Source organism: Hemitrygon akajei, chromosome 29 (genome assembly GCF_048418815.1).
Source record: "Hemitrygon akajei chromosome 29, sHemAka1.3, whole genome shotgun sequence".
NCBI classification, from domain to species: domain Eukaryota; kingdom Metazoa; phylum Chordata; class Chondrichthyes; order Myliobatiformes; family Dasyatidae; genus Hemitrygon; species Hemitrygon akajei.
The window spans coordinates 14891380-14909841 of NC_133152.1; the positions used below are offsets into that span (position 1 = coordinate 14891380).

General features: G+C 42.9%; 1 protein-coding gene across 17 annotated transcripts in view; it reads right to left on the reverse strand.

Annotated features, from left to right (window-relative positions):
• eif4g3b (eukaryotic translation initiation factor 4 gamma, 3b) overlaps positions 1-18462 on the reverse strand; it is a 314500-nt gene that overhangs the window by 182982 nt on the left and 113056 nt on the right. The window lies entirely within an intron of this gene.

Sequence of the window (18462 nt, forward strand, 5' to 3'; positions counted from 1 at the left end):
TAGTTTAAATTGATAAATATATAAAATAATATCTTTACAGAAAAGTTTACAAAACACAGGATACAGCCCAATCCATCACAGGTAAAGCACATCTACACTGAGCACAGTCCCAGAAAAACAGCATCCATCATCAGGGACCCCCATCGTCTAGGCCATCCTGGCTTTGTGCAGCAGCCATCAGGAAAAGATTCAGGAGCTTCAGGATCCACACCATCAGGTTTAGGAGCTCCCATCTGTTATCAGCTTCTTGAACTAGAGGGAATAGCTTCAGTCAACAACACTTGTCTCATCATTGTACTGTTCCCACAACCAATGGACTCACTTTCAAGGACTTTTCATCTCATGTTTTCTATTTATTATTTTTTATTACCATTTTTACTATTATTTATTTCTTTTCCATTCCACTTTGTTGCTTTTTGCACATTGGTTGTTTGTCCATCCTGTTGAGTGTAGTCTTCATTTGATTCTATTGTGTTTCTTGTATTTACTATGAATACCAGCAAGAAAATGAATATCAGGGTTATATATGGTGACATATGTACTTTGACACTAAATTTACTTTGAACTTTGAATGTTAAGGGATAACAACAACTGAAGAATTAGGACTGAAAGAGGGCAGAGGGAGAATTATGGTCTCAAGATAGCAGACACTCATTCAGGACTTAAAAGTCAGAATGTATTCTCCATTCAAGCGGTGTTATGTTCACTCATCTACAATTACTAAAGAGATCCTGAGCCAGGAGATAGAACAAAGCTGAAACACAGAATAAACCTTTATTCAGCAAGCCACACAGCCAAGTGTTACGAACCCCGTAACTGGGTATCTTACCAGCAAAGATAGGAGTATCCATTGAAGTCTGATGATACTATTCTTAACAGTATTTATTAGTAAAAATACACAAAAATAATATCAATGCAAATATACAGATAATATACGACATCAATACTAAACCTAAAAGTGCGGGTATAATAATAATCAATAAGAAATAAGCTCTATCGTTGTCTAGGGGATACTGAATTATCCGATGGAAATATAAAGTTCAGTTCAGTTCATACAGGCTGCAGTAGTTGTTGTTCACTGTGTTGCAATTGTTGGAGAGAGAGAGAGAGTAACTTGCCGACTTTCCTTTTACGATCTTGATCCGTCTCCGTCCTTTAGCTAGACCGTTCTGTGGAGGACTCATCACCCAGGCAAGGGTGGACACACACACAAGCCCCCACCGGTCTCGTAGCGTCTCTCCTGGTGCGTCTGAGGGGTGTTCCCCAGACCCTACTTTTATCCCCACTCACAGGGTCTCAGATGTCAATCAGGTTGGGATGATGCAATCCCTCAACCAGACCACTCTGGTTGCCCCCGAGGGGTTTCAATGAATAGAAAAGTACTCAATACACGATTCCTTCTCCAAGAGACAATAGCAGTGATCTCTCTCTTTGTCAACAGGAGACATTCCAACCTGTGCTGTGCCTCTCTCCCATAAATTTGTATGAGCTGTTTATCTCTCTCATTTCCTTTGATAACAGCATCGGAATAGTAGCGATTTGCGATTCTCCAAAAGTGGGGGGGGGGGGGGGGGCCATTGGCGATTCTGTACCCCTCTGCCCATCAGAGTTGCTCCTCATTCATAACACAAGCATCAACAGTGCAACCAGAGCACCACTACTTTGACTGTCGCAAAGAACATTTGAGACACTGTCAGGAATAACAACCAATCAGAGAAAGTCAGCCTGGATTGGTTGCCTTTGAAAAGCTGTAACAACTCCCTCTTGAAGATGATTACCTGTGGACTGGAACAACCAGCTTGCACTAGTGATCAGTCCATCTTCACGGTCACCATCAATCACATTCTCTTTGTGATGTTGCTTGCAGTTGCGCTGGTACTGTGGTAGGTTTGGTCGGGGTAAATCAAACCCTTGAAGGTCCAGACCTGTGTTTGAGATCTACCTGATGAACCTGTGGTGCCTTTGGGAGCACGTGGCTACAACTCGTAATATGATGACACCAGGGATGTTTGTCATGTTAAGTTCACAGAGCAATTTACCAATGCATTTAACCATCTGACCTGCTACCCATGGCTTTTGACCATTGTAACACTGTCTGGCCGATATTGCAGCTCTGGGCTTGAATGAATTCATCCAATGTCCAACGTCTGTGAGGCTGTCTTTGTGACCTGACCAAATGCTGTCTTGGATGTTGGACTCTGTGGCAGCATTGCATCCAATGCTCTGCGCAGTTTCCTGGCGACTCCCCCTCAACGCCTGGATGCAGTGTAATTTCATGTGTCAGCAGAAATGTATTGAGAGCTTCAGCCAAAGCCCCTTCCCCTTTCAGAAACGACTGAAGGTATCCACAAACCTCTCTGCTTTGCCGTTGGGATTGTGGATGATAAAGGGGTTAGCAGATATGGATAACTTCACTGTTCTGACAGAATGCAGCAAACTTGTGTACTGCATTGGAAGCCATTGTCAGAAACAAGCATTTCTGGCATCCCAAGGTAGCTGAAGATGTGGCTGTTGGATGGTAGCACTGTTTTCATAATACTTCTGGCCATTTGGAATAGGCACCAACCAGGACAAGGTAGGTACACCCATTGATTGGGCCAGCGAAGTCAACATGTACTCGACTATGAGGTCTGGCAGCCTGAGGCCACGGTTGTGGAGGATTTTACTTGGGTTCTTTACTGCCTCGGAAGACTTTACACATAGATGCAATACCTTCATCTATGCCCAGCCAGTACATACAGCTTCTTGCCAGGGCTTTCAATCGATTGATGCCCGGATGACCACGGTGGAATTGCTTCAGTACTTTTGGTTGAAGTGTTTGTAGAATCAGCTGAATTTAAATGTATCAAAGAAAAAGTTGGAAGACACCATGTTCTTCACCTCATGAAAAGCCTCTTCATATTGCTTGTGGACAACTTCCATGTGGCACCTTTGCTGAGGAGGGCATGGAGTGGCTCCCTCAGCCAATGTATTGTTGGGAGGAATGTTGAATAATAACTTACCATGCCCAAAATGATCATAAGGGTGCTGACATCTTTAAGATAGCAGTAATGTTATCTGAACCTGGGCAACAGCTGTGCTCATCTATAAGCCCCTTCAACTTGAAGGAAGACATCAGGACGCTGTCCAAGGTCACAATCTAAAGCCTTGTCATTGGTTCAAAACGAGGTCCAGGTGCTCTTGTAGTTCTGTCTGATTGCTGCCCATCACAATGATGTCATCAAGGTAAGTGGCAACTAAGTCAATGCCATTCAGCATGGTGTCCATCAGCAGCTGGAAAATTTAAGGAGCTGCCTTTACCCTGAAAAGACATGGAGAAAGGAAAACAATCCATTATACATTTTAACGGTGAGGAGATCCTGTGAATTTTGTGCGATCCTGTGAATTTTGTGCACTTCTACCTGAAGGTAGGCTTCAGCCAAGGCCATCTTTGTAAAATAGCAACGACCATTCAATTGGCAAAGATATTTACCAGTACCGGTAATAGGTACAGTTGTGTCTCCTGAATTCGTATTGAGACCAGTTGAGAAGTCTATACATCACCTAACTGTACCGCTGGCTTTCTTGATGATGACTATTGGAGCTGCTGAACGTGAGTAGTTGACAGCTTAGTTGGTGAAACCAAATTTAAATGCAGTCATTAACTCCTTGCAGATTTTTACATTTTTTGGAACCTCTTGCTCTTGCTTTCACTGGCCTAGAAGACAGTGAAGTGAGGCAAAAGCCTTCTTTGTGGCCATGCCAGTGGTACTTACTGCAAATGTGGTTCTTGTTTGGCAGTTTCTTGCATAATGCCACTCACCACAGTGGCTGGCCACTTGGAGACCCGTTGAGTAATGATGCGTCGTCCACTGGAAACTCCGTTGATACAGTTCTGCTCAACCAGGTTGTAATCGTATGATTATCATATGTGAATGACACTGAAAATTATGCTGACTTAGAAGCCAAACTGGTAATAATTACAGGACAAAAACCAGTTGTGTAAAGGAAACCCAAAGGGAAAACCACCACTCCTAATGGGAACTATTGAAAAATGACTGCCCTGTGCATGAAGGACCTTGATGAAGAAGGGAGTGATGATATGTTGACAATGTTAACCCAGACCTAATGGCAGAACTGAATGAAGTGCTTGAAGATGATAAACCAAACATGACTGCCGTTTCCTTGCAGAAATGACTGATAGCATTTCACAGTCCAGTCCAGAGCAGCAACGGACTGGAAGGCACTTTGGCAGAGAGGAGATGTACAGATGTGCAACAGACATCGCTAAACGATTTGTTGAAAGCTCCAAATTGCAAAGATATAAACGAAGGCTAAGACCCTACAATCAATGCTTACATCTATGAAGAATGGGAAACAGATATCCTACCTGCTATGGCTTCTGGGAGAAATACTAACACAATCACTCAGTCCATGAGCTTCCCATGCCTGCAGCAAAATCTGCAGTACCTCCATTGTTACCCAAGTCTAAGATGTCTGTACCTAAAGTTACTCTTCCATCAGTCAAGAGCTAAAGCACACAAGCATTGCTGGAACCTGCAAAATTAGAAGCAATCTGGATAGTAGACTCAGGTCAGGAGTGCAGATTCCCTTTAAGAAATGGAAACGAGGAAAATATGCTGGGCTGCAAGTTAAGATTGAAATGCAGAGGCTTTAAGACCCCCAACTCCTGACTATTCTCCTGGCGAATCTACAGTCTCTGGAAAATAAAACTGAAGAGCTCAGAGCAAAATTGTTGTATCAGAGGGAGATCAGGGACTGATGTGTACTTTGCTTCATGAAAACATAGCTATCCCCCCACCATTTCAGACGCAGCTTCACCATTCACCGTGTAAAGCCAGGACAGCTCAATCTTTTAAAGGCAGAGGAGGTACAGGATGCTTCTGATCTCCTGGCTGTACTTCTGCACCCAGCATATAGACAGAGACTAAAGACAGCAGTGCGAATGTTGACAACCAAGAAGGTATGGTCAAGGGGGGAGAGGAGTGCTTACAAGGCTGCTTTGAGTGGGTGGCTGGTCAAGATTCAAGGATTCATTTTCAAGGTTGAATGAATATGTCAATTGTCACCAACTTTATCAAAACCTGTGTGGATAAGTGTGTATCTTCGAGAACATACTGGATATATCCAAATCAAAAACAATGGATGAACTAGGAGATTAATAGTCTGATGAGTGTTAGATCCATGGCACTCAAGACCAGTGATCCAGAACTCACAACAAGTCCAGGTACAACCTACAGAAGGCTATCTTAAGAGTGAAAAAGCAATTCTGATTAAGGTTAGAGACAGAATCAGATGTATGTCAACTCTGACAGCGTTTGCAAGTCATTAATTCCTACTAAGTGAAACCTAACATCATAAATGGCAGTGATATTTTAATCCCAGGTGAGCTCAACAGTTTTTATGCATGCTTGAAAGGGAGAATAAAATTAAATCTATAAGAATCCTATAGCATCAGTGACCCTCGGATTTCTGTCTCGGGCACCAATGTCAGAACCTCTTTTAAGAGGGTGAATCCTCACAAGTCGACAGGCTCAAATGGCAGAGCTCTGAAAACCTGTGCCAACCAACTGACAGCAGTGTTCAGGGATATCGCTCAGTCTCTCACTGTTGCAGTCAGAGGTCTTTACTGGCTTCAAAAGGGTGACAATTATACCAGTTCCCAAGAAGTGCAGGGTGAGCTGTCTCAACCACTATTGCCCAGTAGCACTCACATCTACTTTGACGGAGTGCTTTGAGAGTTGGTTATGGCTAGAATAAACTCCAGCTTAACCAAGGACCTGGACCCACAGTAATTTGCCTATTGCCACTATAGGACTACAGTGGATGCAATCTCACTGGCTCTCCGGTCAGCCTTGGATCACCTGGACAGTAATAATACTTATGTCAGGCTGCTGTTTATCGACTACAACTCAGTATTCAACACACTTAATCCCTCAGTTCTAATCAAAAAGCTCCAAAACGCAGGCCTCTGTACCTCTTTCTGCAACTGGATTCTTGACCTCCTCACTGGGAGACCAGTCGGTGTGGATTTGAAACATTATCTCCTCCTTGCTGATAATCAACATTGGCGCACCTCAAGGATGCAAGCTTAGATGATTGCTCTTCTTTCTCTACATCCACAACTGTGAAGCTAGGCACAGACCAAACACCATCTATACTGTAAATCTGCTGACGACACAAGTATTGTTGGCAGAATTTCAGGTGGTGACAAAGTGGTGTACAGGAGTGAGACAGATCAGTTGTTTGGGTAGTGTTGCAGCAACAACCTTGCACTCAACATTAGTAAGGTCAAGGAACTGACTGTGGACTTCAGAGAGGGTAAGTTGAGGGAATACACACCAGTCTTGATTGAAGGATAAGAAGTGGAAAGGGCGAGCAGTTTCAAGTACCTGGGTGTTAACATCTCAGGATCTACCCTGGGACTAATTACAAGAAAGGCACAACATCAAAGACTCTAGCAAGTTTCTACAGATGTATCATGGAGAGCATTTAACAGGTTCCATCACCGTCTGGTATGGTGGAGCGACTGCACAGGATTGGAAAAAGCTGCAGAAGGTTATAAGGCCAGCCAACTCCATCATGGGTGCTAGCCTATCCAACACTTTCAAAAGGTGATGACTCAAAAAGGCAGCAACGATCATTAAGGATCTTGATCACCCAGGATATTGCACTCTACCATCAGAAGAGATGCAGGAGCCTGAAGAGGCATCGTTTTATCATTACAGAAACAGCATCTTCCCATCCACCGTCAGATTTCTGAATGGATAATGAACCCATGAACACTTCCTCAGTCTTTCCCCTCCCTTTTTGCACACACTTTCTAAATTTTTCGTATATTATTTATTTTTAAAATTGTGATTTATAGTTTTTATTACTATGTATTGTGATGTACTCCTTCAAAACAACAAACTTCACAACATATGTCAGTGATATTAAATTTGATTTTGATTTGGTACCAATGAATTCCAGCATGAAAGAGAGTGCAATGAGCAGACAAAGAGAATACAAGCTAGCCACACTGCATGCCAAACGTAATGGAAACACTGAGCTCATGACAAAATAATACCAAGTAAGCAAGAAATTAGATCCTTTTCTTGAGGCACTGGATAGAGGAAAGACTGCGGATTTCAGTGAGCTGCCACCCCCCTTTTTATGCTGTACCAAAGGAGCAACAGTCAACCCCTCTTCCTTGTTACCTGCTCTCTCAGCCCCAGTAGCCTCTCCTGCACATTCAATGACTGCATCAACAATTCCCTCAACCCCTTCCCAAAATGTCATGGCAGCACAGAATCCAATTAGAGCTGATCCACAACCGTAATGTCAGGCTACCAGACCTTGGAATTGAGTACGCATTGACTTTGTTGGCCCAATGTCATCCTGGTTGATGTCTATTCCAAATGGCCAGAAGTATTACGTATGAAATTCAAGAGTGAGATGTTATGATGAGCCAAAAGCAACCAATCCCAGGCTAACTTTCTCACTTGAAAAACCTCTGGAATAGCAGGTGGAATTTCTTCCAACTTCTTTGGTTGCTTCCTCACAACTGGGATGCAAGTAGTGCTGGGAGTAAAATACCCCAGTGCCAAGCCCTGCTACAGCATTCCAAGATGGGTTAGAAGGAGGCAGCAGTGATGTTATTCCAAAAGTTGACGGCCCTACCATTCTTGTGGTAAAGGATACAGGAATCCTTTCATATGTAACTCTCGCTTCGATTAGCTGCTTAATATAGGCAGTGATAGCCCCTGCCCCGGCCAAACTTAAGAAATCTCGTTTGGGTGGGTGCTGCGCAATGTGTCCCCTGTTACAAATCAGTACCCCGAAATAACAAACAGTACACAATATGCAATTAAACGATTAAGCTTTATAATTCTTACTTTGACTATATAGTTAGTAAAGAAACGTGAAAACGAAAAGGGCCCAGTCTTAGTGAACAGTCTGTTGCGCAATGTTGGAGCTCACTGCTAAGTCGATCGTCCACCATCGACCTACTCCGATCATCGCTGCCCTTCGGACTCTCACTTGCTTCCTGGCTGGTACTTCAGGCTGAAATCACCGGCAGACAACACCACCAACCACTGATGGCCTGTGGCATCCAGTTTCGCCGAGGTCAGGATATAAGTTAGGGGGTTGTTGTCCGTCCTCACCTTAAACTTGGCCCCATAGAGGTAGTTATCCACCAACGCCCATTTCAACGCCAGAAATTCCAACTTGTGCGTGGGATAGTTTTTCTTCAGAAGGCGACAGACTGCGGTTGACAAATGCAATGGGCCTCAACCCGGAGGCCTGATCCTGATACAGGACACCCCCTAAACCCCCTCAGTAATCAGGGATCTGCAAAAGCCAGCACCGATGCTATTGGAGTATAAAATATTATGGAGTATAAAACTTGTATTATTTGCTGTGTAACCAAAACTATGTGAAATGCTAGGAATGTAGAAGACAATGGTGTGTTAATATATGTTAATGAGAGGAAGCTAAGAGATGTTTTGCTTTGAACTTGTCTGCTGTGTAACCAAAACTATGTACCGTAGATTCTGGATTTTAAGCCGCTACTTTTTTCCCACATTTTGAACAGCTTTGAACTTTGCGGCCAATAATCCGAAGCGGCTAATGCATGATTTTTTTCATGCCGCCTCGTAAACATTTTGCCTCGTAACAGTAGACCAATAAAATTGATGAGTAGTTCACAGAGGTCCAATGAAATTGTACGATAAATCAAGCGCACTTTCACAATTAAATTATTGTAAATCAGTCATTTGTACTCACCCTCATCAACATGGAAAACACTCGAAGCATTGTGCTACCTACCCTACTTAGTTTAAACTATATTTGTTTTCTGTACTACATCGCGGGATGCTATGACGTCACACCCGGTTTCGCGGTGTCTTGTGGGAAAATGCCGTTTGCGATGAAACGGGACGGAGGGAGGGAGCGCATTACGCGAGCGGCTTTGGATCCGAGCGAACTCTGCTTTTAAATGCCGTTTGCGATGAAACGGAAAGGAGGGGGGGAGCGCATTACGCGAGCGGCTTTGGATCTGAGCGAACTCTGCTTTTAAATGCCGTTTGCGATGAAACGGGACGGAGGGAGGGAGCGCATTACGCGAGCGGCTTTGGATCTGAGCGAACTCTGCTTTTAAGTTAAAGGTATCAATAACTTTTCCTGGTAGGCTGCAGTATATATATTTTTTACCAGTCGTTAGGAGATATTGGAATGTTGTTCAGTAAAGAAGTATACGCAACGTATATTTAAAAGTAGCCGCGTACGGGCACAGTTCGAAAAAAAGCATTTGCAATATGTATTTGTTTTTGTTACCATATGGATTTAATTAAAAGTTAAAAAAATCCTCACGTGTAATATCTTTCTGTGTAAATATCTCATATTACAACGTGGGACACCTGCGGCCGAAAATCCGGTGCGGCCTAAAATCCGATGCGGCCTGTACAATTAAAAAAATGATTTTATTTCTAAAATTAGAGCCAGCGGCTTAAAATCAGGTGCGCTCTGTAGTCCGGAATCTACGGTAGTCAGCTTTGAAGTTATGCATGTATCCAATTGAATGTAGAAGACAATGGTGTGGTAATGAGAGGTAGCTAAGAGATGTTTTGCTTTGAACTTGTCTGCTGTGTAACCAAAACTATGTAGTCAGCCTTGATGTAGATTATGTAGTTTGAACTTGCTATTTGAAATCTTATGAATGTAGGAGACAATGGTGTGTTAATGAGAGGTAGCTAAGAGATGTAGACTAGAACATGAATAAGTCAATAGGTAGAAACAATAGTGGCGGATGTACTTGTGATATGCACCTATAGACCGATTGGATATGCTAATGCAACTAAACCAGGAGATTGCTATAAAAAATGCTATGTACAAGGATCGGTGGGCAATCAGCGACTAGCTCACTGACTGTCTCAGCTTTGATTTGCAAATTAAAGTTTAACCCTTCTTGAAGAATCTTCTGCGTCTCCTGGTCATTTGTGAGGCACGAAAAACCACGACAATGCCTGGGTCAGCAGCTCCTTCAGCGACTGAAAGGCCTCCTCACATTTTGCACCCCACCTTGGTCTAAGGGCTCCGACAGGCTAAGATACTCTCCACCCTCCTGTCCTTTTTTCTTCCTCCCTTTCTTCCCCAAGGGGAGGTAACTGCACAGAAACTGATTAAAAGGGTGACTCAATTTCACGTTGCCTTTCACAAACCTCCACAGAACTCGAGGAACAAACTCAGAGCGCACACAGTCTGGGGTCTTGGCCAAGTGATAACCGCCTAGATCTTAACTGGATCTGTAGCTACCCCATTCTGAGACTATGTGCCCAGCATAGCTCTAACAGACGTTTGGCAGACTGACACTTGTCCAGGGAAAGTTTTAACCCTTCGGCTTTCAGGCAGCCCAGCACCTTCAGCAGCCTCACTTCATGTTCTTCCAAGGTGGATCCAAACACTATGAGGTCATCCAGATATACCAATACCTCAAGCAAGTTCATATCCCCCACCGTCTTCTACATGACCCACTGGAAGGTTGCAGGAGCTTCCAAGATGCCCTGGGGCTTTCTTTTGAACTGGAAAAATCCCAGGGGATATATAAATGTCGTTTTCTCTTTGTCAACCTCACTCATGGGGATTTGGTAATATCCATTCCAAGTCCAGCACAGTGAACCACTTCACACCACTCAGGCAGGCCAGCGCGTCTTCAATCCTTGGGACAATATACTGGTCAGGGATGGTGCACCTGTTCAGAATCCTATAGTCTACACACATCCGTACCTTCCCATTCTTCTTCTGGGCCACTACTATTGGGGATGCATAGGGGCTTTGGGACTTGGTGCTGATCCCAGCTTCCTTCAACTTACACAAATGCTGCTGAATGTCCTCTACCTCTGCAGGGGCCAGTCATTGCAACCTTTCTCTGAACAGGATAACCTCAAGTCACCCGGATAGTGTGACGCATGCTCTTGGAACAACCCACATCAAACTCATCAGTGGAAAAGTCACCTGCCAGCTTCATCATCTTCTGTATCAACCTCCTCCTCCAACCCGCAAGAACCAGGGAGTCCCCGAAGTTGAATGACTCAGCAGTCAACTTTCCCCCCTTTTCCAATAGTTTCTCCCCAGTGTGTCTCACAGGGGCACAAGACATTACCATCACCAGGAACAAATGCTTACCTACCTGGGGGCTCACTCTCCTTCTGGCATGACACCTGCTGCGAGCAGCCCTTCGCAGTGTTTGTCCCCTTGGAGAATCCGCCCCCCCATCAGTTCCATCATATGGGGGGAGGGGTTCACACCCACTGATAACAGCCGACGTATCTCCATTCTCAACTCTGCCACAATCTCCTCTACTGCTCCCTGGGGTAGGCTATTTGTGGTCACTTCACCGCAGGGGACTACTACCAAGGACTGTATCCTGCTGACGGAGTCCTCCCACGCCTCCGCCGTGTTCTCCTCTTCCCATACCTCGCTGACCAGGTCATGGGACTGGGCACCCCTGGCTATCTGGTCCATTCTTAACTGATCCACCTCAGCTGCTTGAATGGCCCCTCTGTGCTGCAAGCAATTTAGCTGCCTCCCTAGCCGAAAAATAAAAGCAGAAAGTTTCTCCCTCTTCTCCTGATGCATGTTCCGAAACCACATCATGAGCTCCATTGGGCTTCCAGTCGGACCAAAAGCATTGTCCAGTGCTTGCAGATAATCGACAGCTGCCGCTACGGGAGATTTCAACCTGACAGCTCTCACAATGTCAGCGGCCCGGCCATTCAAACTTTCAACCAATCTCTGTCGCTTTTCATCATCAGAGCACTGCCACTCATCTAACAACTGAAAGGTCCGCTCTGCCCAAGTCTCTTACTCCTCTCCCCTTTAGGTGTGGTCGTTAATCCAGAGAATAGGGGGAGCCTGCCATAGCTGGGACTTTGAATCTGACTTTTCCATTTATTCGTCAGAGAAGTAAGGGCAGATACTAACTCAAAATTCTCAGTCTTCACCAGGGGACGTGGACTAAGTAGACATTCCAAATCCAACCACTCTTTCCCCTCACTCCTCAGAAATGAGAGAACCCTGTCTTCGAAATCTCTATCCCCTGCTACTGCTACCTCAGTGCTGGTCTGCATTAAACTGAGAGCTGCGCCAGCCATTTTATCAAACCTCCACCCACAATCGCAACTTCAACAGTACTTAACAGTGGAATTGATAATTCATCAGGAGTACAAATATCTTCCCCACTGGTTCGTTGCTCAGGGTACTCAAACAGCATCCAGCGGAACCAATCCTGAACATAGCCCCCACAATTGTAACTCCCCCTTCGGCTAGTGGCTTAATATAGGGGGTGATAGCCCCTGGCCCAGCCAAACTTAAGAAATCTCGTTTGGATGGACTGGGGTGATGAGTAGTTCCATAAGCCTGGGAGAGAAGCTGCAGGAGTCTACATTCCTGTTATCAAAAAACTGATGTGGAAGCTGCCTGCCAAAACTGAATAAGACAGAAATTGGTACAAAAAGTTCCCACCATTCGATGGTCTGTAATTGAGCTACCTGACCAGTAGGTAGGCTTCCACATATCATCGGGTTGATCAAACACTGACATCTGACATTCTTGAGTGACACCTTGTTGAGTCATATCAAGGTCTTGCTTCAGTCTGGCCAGGATGTTCATCACTAGGTGTCTAAAGTACGCAAATAAGAGTCTGATGTTCTGTGATTCAGTCATGTTACCCAGCTTGAACTTCTCACATTCATGATTGACAACACCAGCATATGTGATGAAGTCACTGGCTTCGTCTTTGACAACTTTTTGACACTGAAATCTTTGAAGTGCACTCCAAAAGCGATTGTTAGCTGTTGGACAGTTTCTTCAAATAATAGGTCATGAGGGTTCTTGACATAACGCACATGTTCAGCAGTATCCAATTTTTGAAGAAAGGTGCATGTCTTCCATGAGTCATATTTATTGGCAAACTCAACCCGGAAGATATCTTCATAACATCTGAACCAGGAATCAAACATAACTCCAGAAGTGGCATCAAATTTGAAGATGGTAATGCAAGCAACAAATGACTCACATGAGTTCTGCTCAGTGTTTTGTTGGTGGACTCACTGATAACTGCTGGTCAAGTTTTCAATTAACGTCAGTTCGGCCGCTTCAAATTAAGCTTGTTGCTTTTGTAGGATTGTGCACAAGTCTGCTGAAATTGCCAGTTGATTTAATACAGAACTTCGTCGCCAATTGTTGTGTTTCCTCACCTATAACTACTGATGAAACCCTGAGCCAGGAGATAGAATAAACCTTTATTCAGCTAACTATGGAGTAAAAAAATCAACAGAGCATGGCTATTTTAATGAAGAATGTTCTAGACAATGACAGGAACGACTATTCGTTGAAAGTCAGCCTGGAATTGGTTGCTTTTGGCTCTCCATAACAAAAGGCTTGGAAAGTATGTAATTACACAGTACTGTAAATTCTTATTTACTGAACATATTCAAATTTTAGATGGATAGATTTCTGGATAATCAGAGAGAAAGCAAGGGATACAAAGTAGGACCAAAGGGGAAAATATCAGTTGTGATCATGCCAAATGTCAGAACAGGCTTGAGGGGCCATGTAGACCATTCTTCATTACAATTCTTATGTTCTAATCACTCTACCCAGAAAGACTACAAGAACTTAAGTATTGCAGTTATTTATGAGAAAGTACATAGTATAGGCATCCATTAGTCTCATGAGACCATAGATTTACGCCTTGGAAGGTTTCCAGGGTGCAGGCCTGGGCAGGGTTTATGGGAGACCGGCAATTGCCCAAGCTGCAAGCCTTCCCCTCTCCACGCCACCGATGTTGTCCAAGGGAAAGGCATTAGGACCCAAGCAGCTTGACACCGGTGTCGTCACAGAGCAATGTGTTAAGTGCCTTGCTCAAGGACACAACACGCTGCTTCAGCTGAGGCTCGAACCAGTGACCTTCAGATCACTAGACTAATGCCTTATCCACTAGGCCACTCACCAACACATGAGAAGGTACAACATCACACTAAATTAATAAATTTGGATTTGCAGGATTGTGTCCAGGCAATCAATTACCCAAGTTCATTGTACAATGTATTTAGCATTCTATACATACCTTTCCATGGGTAGGCATTCAGAAATTACTTCCAAGTTCTCAAAACCTCAAACTTTTCAGAACGTCGAAGTTAAACTACTGGACATAACTCTATCTTAACATCTTTCAACAAACCCCAAAATAATAGTTTACTTAGCGCAAATCATTCCATTAGAAACTATTCACAATCCAAAGGAGCTAGCCGAAATTTTAGAAGAGGTGTCTATAATTAGACCTACTTAGAAACAGAAGTCTACAATGTTGTGCCGACCATGCAACCTATTCTAGAAACTGCCAAGAATTTCCCTACCGCATAGCCCTCTATTTTTCTAAGCTCCATGTACTTTTCTAAGTCTCTTAAAAGACCCTATTGTATCCACCTCTACCACCTTCACTGGCACTGCATTCCATGCACCGACTACTCTTTGTGGGGAAAAACTTAACTCTGATATCCCCCATGTACCTATTTCCAAGTGCCTTAAAACTATGGCCCCTCATGTTAGCAACTTCAGCCCTGGGAAAAGGCCTCTGGCTATCCACACAATCAATGCCTCTCATCATCTTATACACCTCTATCAGTTTACCTCTCATCATCAGTCACTCCAAAGAGAAAAGGCGAAGTGCACTCAACCTATTGTCATAAAGCATGCTCTCTAATCCAGGCAACATCCTTGTAAACCACCTCTGCACTCTTTCTATAGTATCCACATCCTTCCTGTAGTGAGGTGATCAGAACTGAACATGGTATTCCCAGTGAGGAGTAACTAAGGTCTTATATAGCTATAACATTACCTCATGGCTCTTGAACTCAATCCCATGGTTGATGAAGGCCAACACACCATACGCCTTCTTAACAACACTGTCAACCTGCACAGCAGCTTTAAGCGTCTTATGGACACAGACCCCAAGATCCCGCTGATCCTCCAACTTACCAAGAGTCTTAGCATTTATATTATATTGTGTCTTCAAATTTGACCTACCAAAATGAACCACTTCATACTTATCTGGGCTGAACTTCATCTGTCACTTCTCAGCCCGGTTCAGCATTCTATCGATGTCCCACTGTAATCTCTGAAAACCCCCAGACTATCTACAACACTCACAAATTGTGTGTCATTAGCAAACTTACTAACCCACCTTATTAATACCACTGGTCACCATCCTCCATGCAGAATACAAACCATCCACAATCACCCTTTGCCTTCTATGGTCAAGCTAATTCTGGATCCACAAAACAAGGTCTACTTGGATCCCATTCTTCATTACTTTCTGAATGAGCCTCACATGGGGAATCTTATCAAATGCCTTTCTGAAATCCATGTGAACTACATCCGCTGCTCTATCTCAACAATGTGTTTTGTTACATCCTCAAAGAATTCAATCAGGTTCGCAAGGCATGACCTGCCCTTGACAAAGCCATGCTGACTGTCCCTAATCAGATTACGTCTCTCCAAATGCTCATAAATCCTGCGTCTCAGGATCTTCTCCAACAACTTGCCCACCACTGAAGTAAGGTCTATAATTTCCTGGGTTATCTCTACTCCTTTTCTTGAACAAGGGAACAACGTTTGCAACCTTCCAATCCTCTGGTACTTCTCCCGTTCCTATTGATGATGCAAAGGTCATCGCCAGAGGCTCAGTAATCTCCTCCCACGTTTCCAACAATAGCATGGGGTATATTTTGTCCAGTCCCGATGACTTATCTGTTAATAACTTTCAATAGATCCAGCACATCCTCTTTCTTAACGTCTGTACAATCAAGTGTTTCAGTCCACTGTAAATTATCCCCACAATTACCATGGTCTTTTTCACTGGTGAATACTGAAGTATTCATAAAGTACGTTCGTTACCTCCTCTGACTCCATGCACGTTTCCACTCTCACTCCTGATTGGTCCTATTCTCACACAGCTAATCCTCAAGGTATTCCTTCCTCAGGTAGAATATTTGGAAAGTTTAATCAAATTACCCCACAAAATTCACGGATTATAATACTAGCTGGTGTTAAATCACCTTGTAATTAAATCCTTTGTGTCGATTATTATTCTGCCAACTCTACAATATATGTTCTCCAGGACCAGTTTATTATACTCTATTCAAGATAAAAGTCCACTCCAATCGGCTTTTTAATTATTTTCTGCTTCTTTGAATGATAATTTAATGAGTCACCTCATTAGCATTTATTAATAGATGTTACTTTTAACCAATAATATCTTTCTGGTTCTCTACATTAACCTGAACAGAAAAAGACTGATCAATATTCATATTCAAGAATAGCTTTGTAGTATCACTGTTGATAGTTCAACGCTGAAGGATGCAGCTGCTAGTTTGGGAACGCGTCAGGTCAAGACTAATCTGACCATTAATCGACTTTGAAGTAGTATAGTCAAACTCACCAAGTATCAAGATTTGCCCAGAACCACTCACCTTGAAACTTCAATACAACCTTGATTCAAAAGGAGAACAAAAGGTCTTAAGTCCAAAATTGAGGCCAGAGTGACTGCCCTTGACATTAGAACAGCTTTTGACAAAGTACATCAAAAAGGAAGCTATAACATCATTGAAAATTATGGGTATCAAATGGTAAATGCATCACTAGCATAAAATGCAACTATTACAAGAAACAGTAGTTGATGGAAGCCATTCCAAGAATGCTGATGGTGATTTCCGTGTCTTCTGCTCAGTCACTTTCAGATTCATCATAACTGACCTCTTCCTCAATGTCAAAGGGGTGGATGATTGGACGGTGTTAATTTCAACTGCAATTCGTCAGAATGAATATCTCCATGCAGTAAATTCTCAATAACATTCAGAATTAAAGTGATAAATGTCAATAAACAAGGTTACTGACAGACAAAAATTTAACTGAACCACTGAGATAAACATGCAAAAGAGGTTATGATTGGATATTCTGTGCCAACTGCGGCAATTCCCAACTCTCAGAGCTTTTCTGCGCTTTAGGAGTGTGATGGAATATAATCATTGCTAACTGCTGGTTGAAAACATTTATTGCAGTTCTACACTATTTGCTGAACACCACAATTCAAGGCAAAATCATCACCTTCACAGAATACAACAGCAGTTTTCACCACCTACAAAATGCACTGCAGTAACCCACCAGGGGTTCTTTAACATCACAACACAAAACTTACTACTTAACCCCACCACCAAGTTATACACAATCTTAACTTGGAAATATAATGCCTGTTTTTGTATTGTAATTCACCAATCAAAATGGAGAAAAATAATCTATATTACTATGCAAACACTAGAGCAGGGGCCTTTTATATCAGAAGGCCAGCATCCCAGATACCATCTGTATGTCTAAACCTCATAAAGCTTTAATTGCACAAGTCGCTTCTAAGTCGAGGTCTGCTTAGAAAAGCACTAAACGAAGACCTTTCTAATGAAAGGTCAATGACTGAAGCCAAGCCAAAAACCCAGATATTTTCAGTTCCGCATGGAATTGCGAACATTCAACTGCAACCATGCATATTTCAAGCGACCCAAGCAAACTTAGATTGAAATTTACTGGCCATGCTCTCCCTGCAATATTCCAACCCTGTTGCTGTTCTGGACTTGCAATGGAGTCCTACAGTAAAACAGCAACTTACTAAGACGCTCCAAATTTACAACAGTGAATTAGCATCCAGTGTCACGTTAGACCTGGTGAAAGATCCATAATTCATCTGAAACAGGATTTTAAAGGGCTGCAGGACAAAAGGGACAAGTTAATTTTTAAAAATTGTTTTCATTAATGTTTTTGATTATTTAAAATATTTTTACTTCAATATTCATAAATAAGGTCAAATACACTTCTATATGCTTCCAAATGTCAAATATAGAACAATGAGTTTTGACATGGTAATATGAGGAAGTCCTTCAGTAGATGATTTCCAGAGTTTTGTAGCCAGGGCTAACTTTGTCCACATCCACAGCATCTTAACGTGGTCCCTTTGCGTGGCTTTGAGACCACCTGAGTTTTCCCAGATCACAAAAGGCAAGTTCAGGACAACGGTGAGCAGAGGTGGGCTATGTGGACCAACAGCACCCATGCAAGAAAATTCAAACTAAAGTTTCTCTTCACAAGGATGTTGCTTAACATGTCCTTTCCAGTACTTTATAATTTCAGATCTTCAGTGTTTGGTTATTACTTCTAAATCTGCTATCCAGCAAATTATGTAAAGCAGATTAAGATATGCAGTCAGTTTAAAAGTGCTGCACATTAAGTTAACTGCTTTCAATTCAATCATGGATAACTGATGATAACGTGTGGTTTATGTCAAAACCAGTGCCAAACACATTGTTCACAGAATTTGATATTTGCAGTTCTGTCAAAAGTCAATAAACAGAAAACCTCTGAAACAGTTTATAT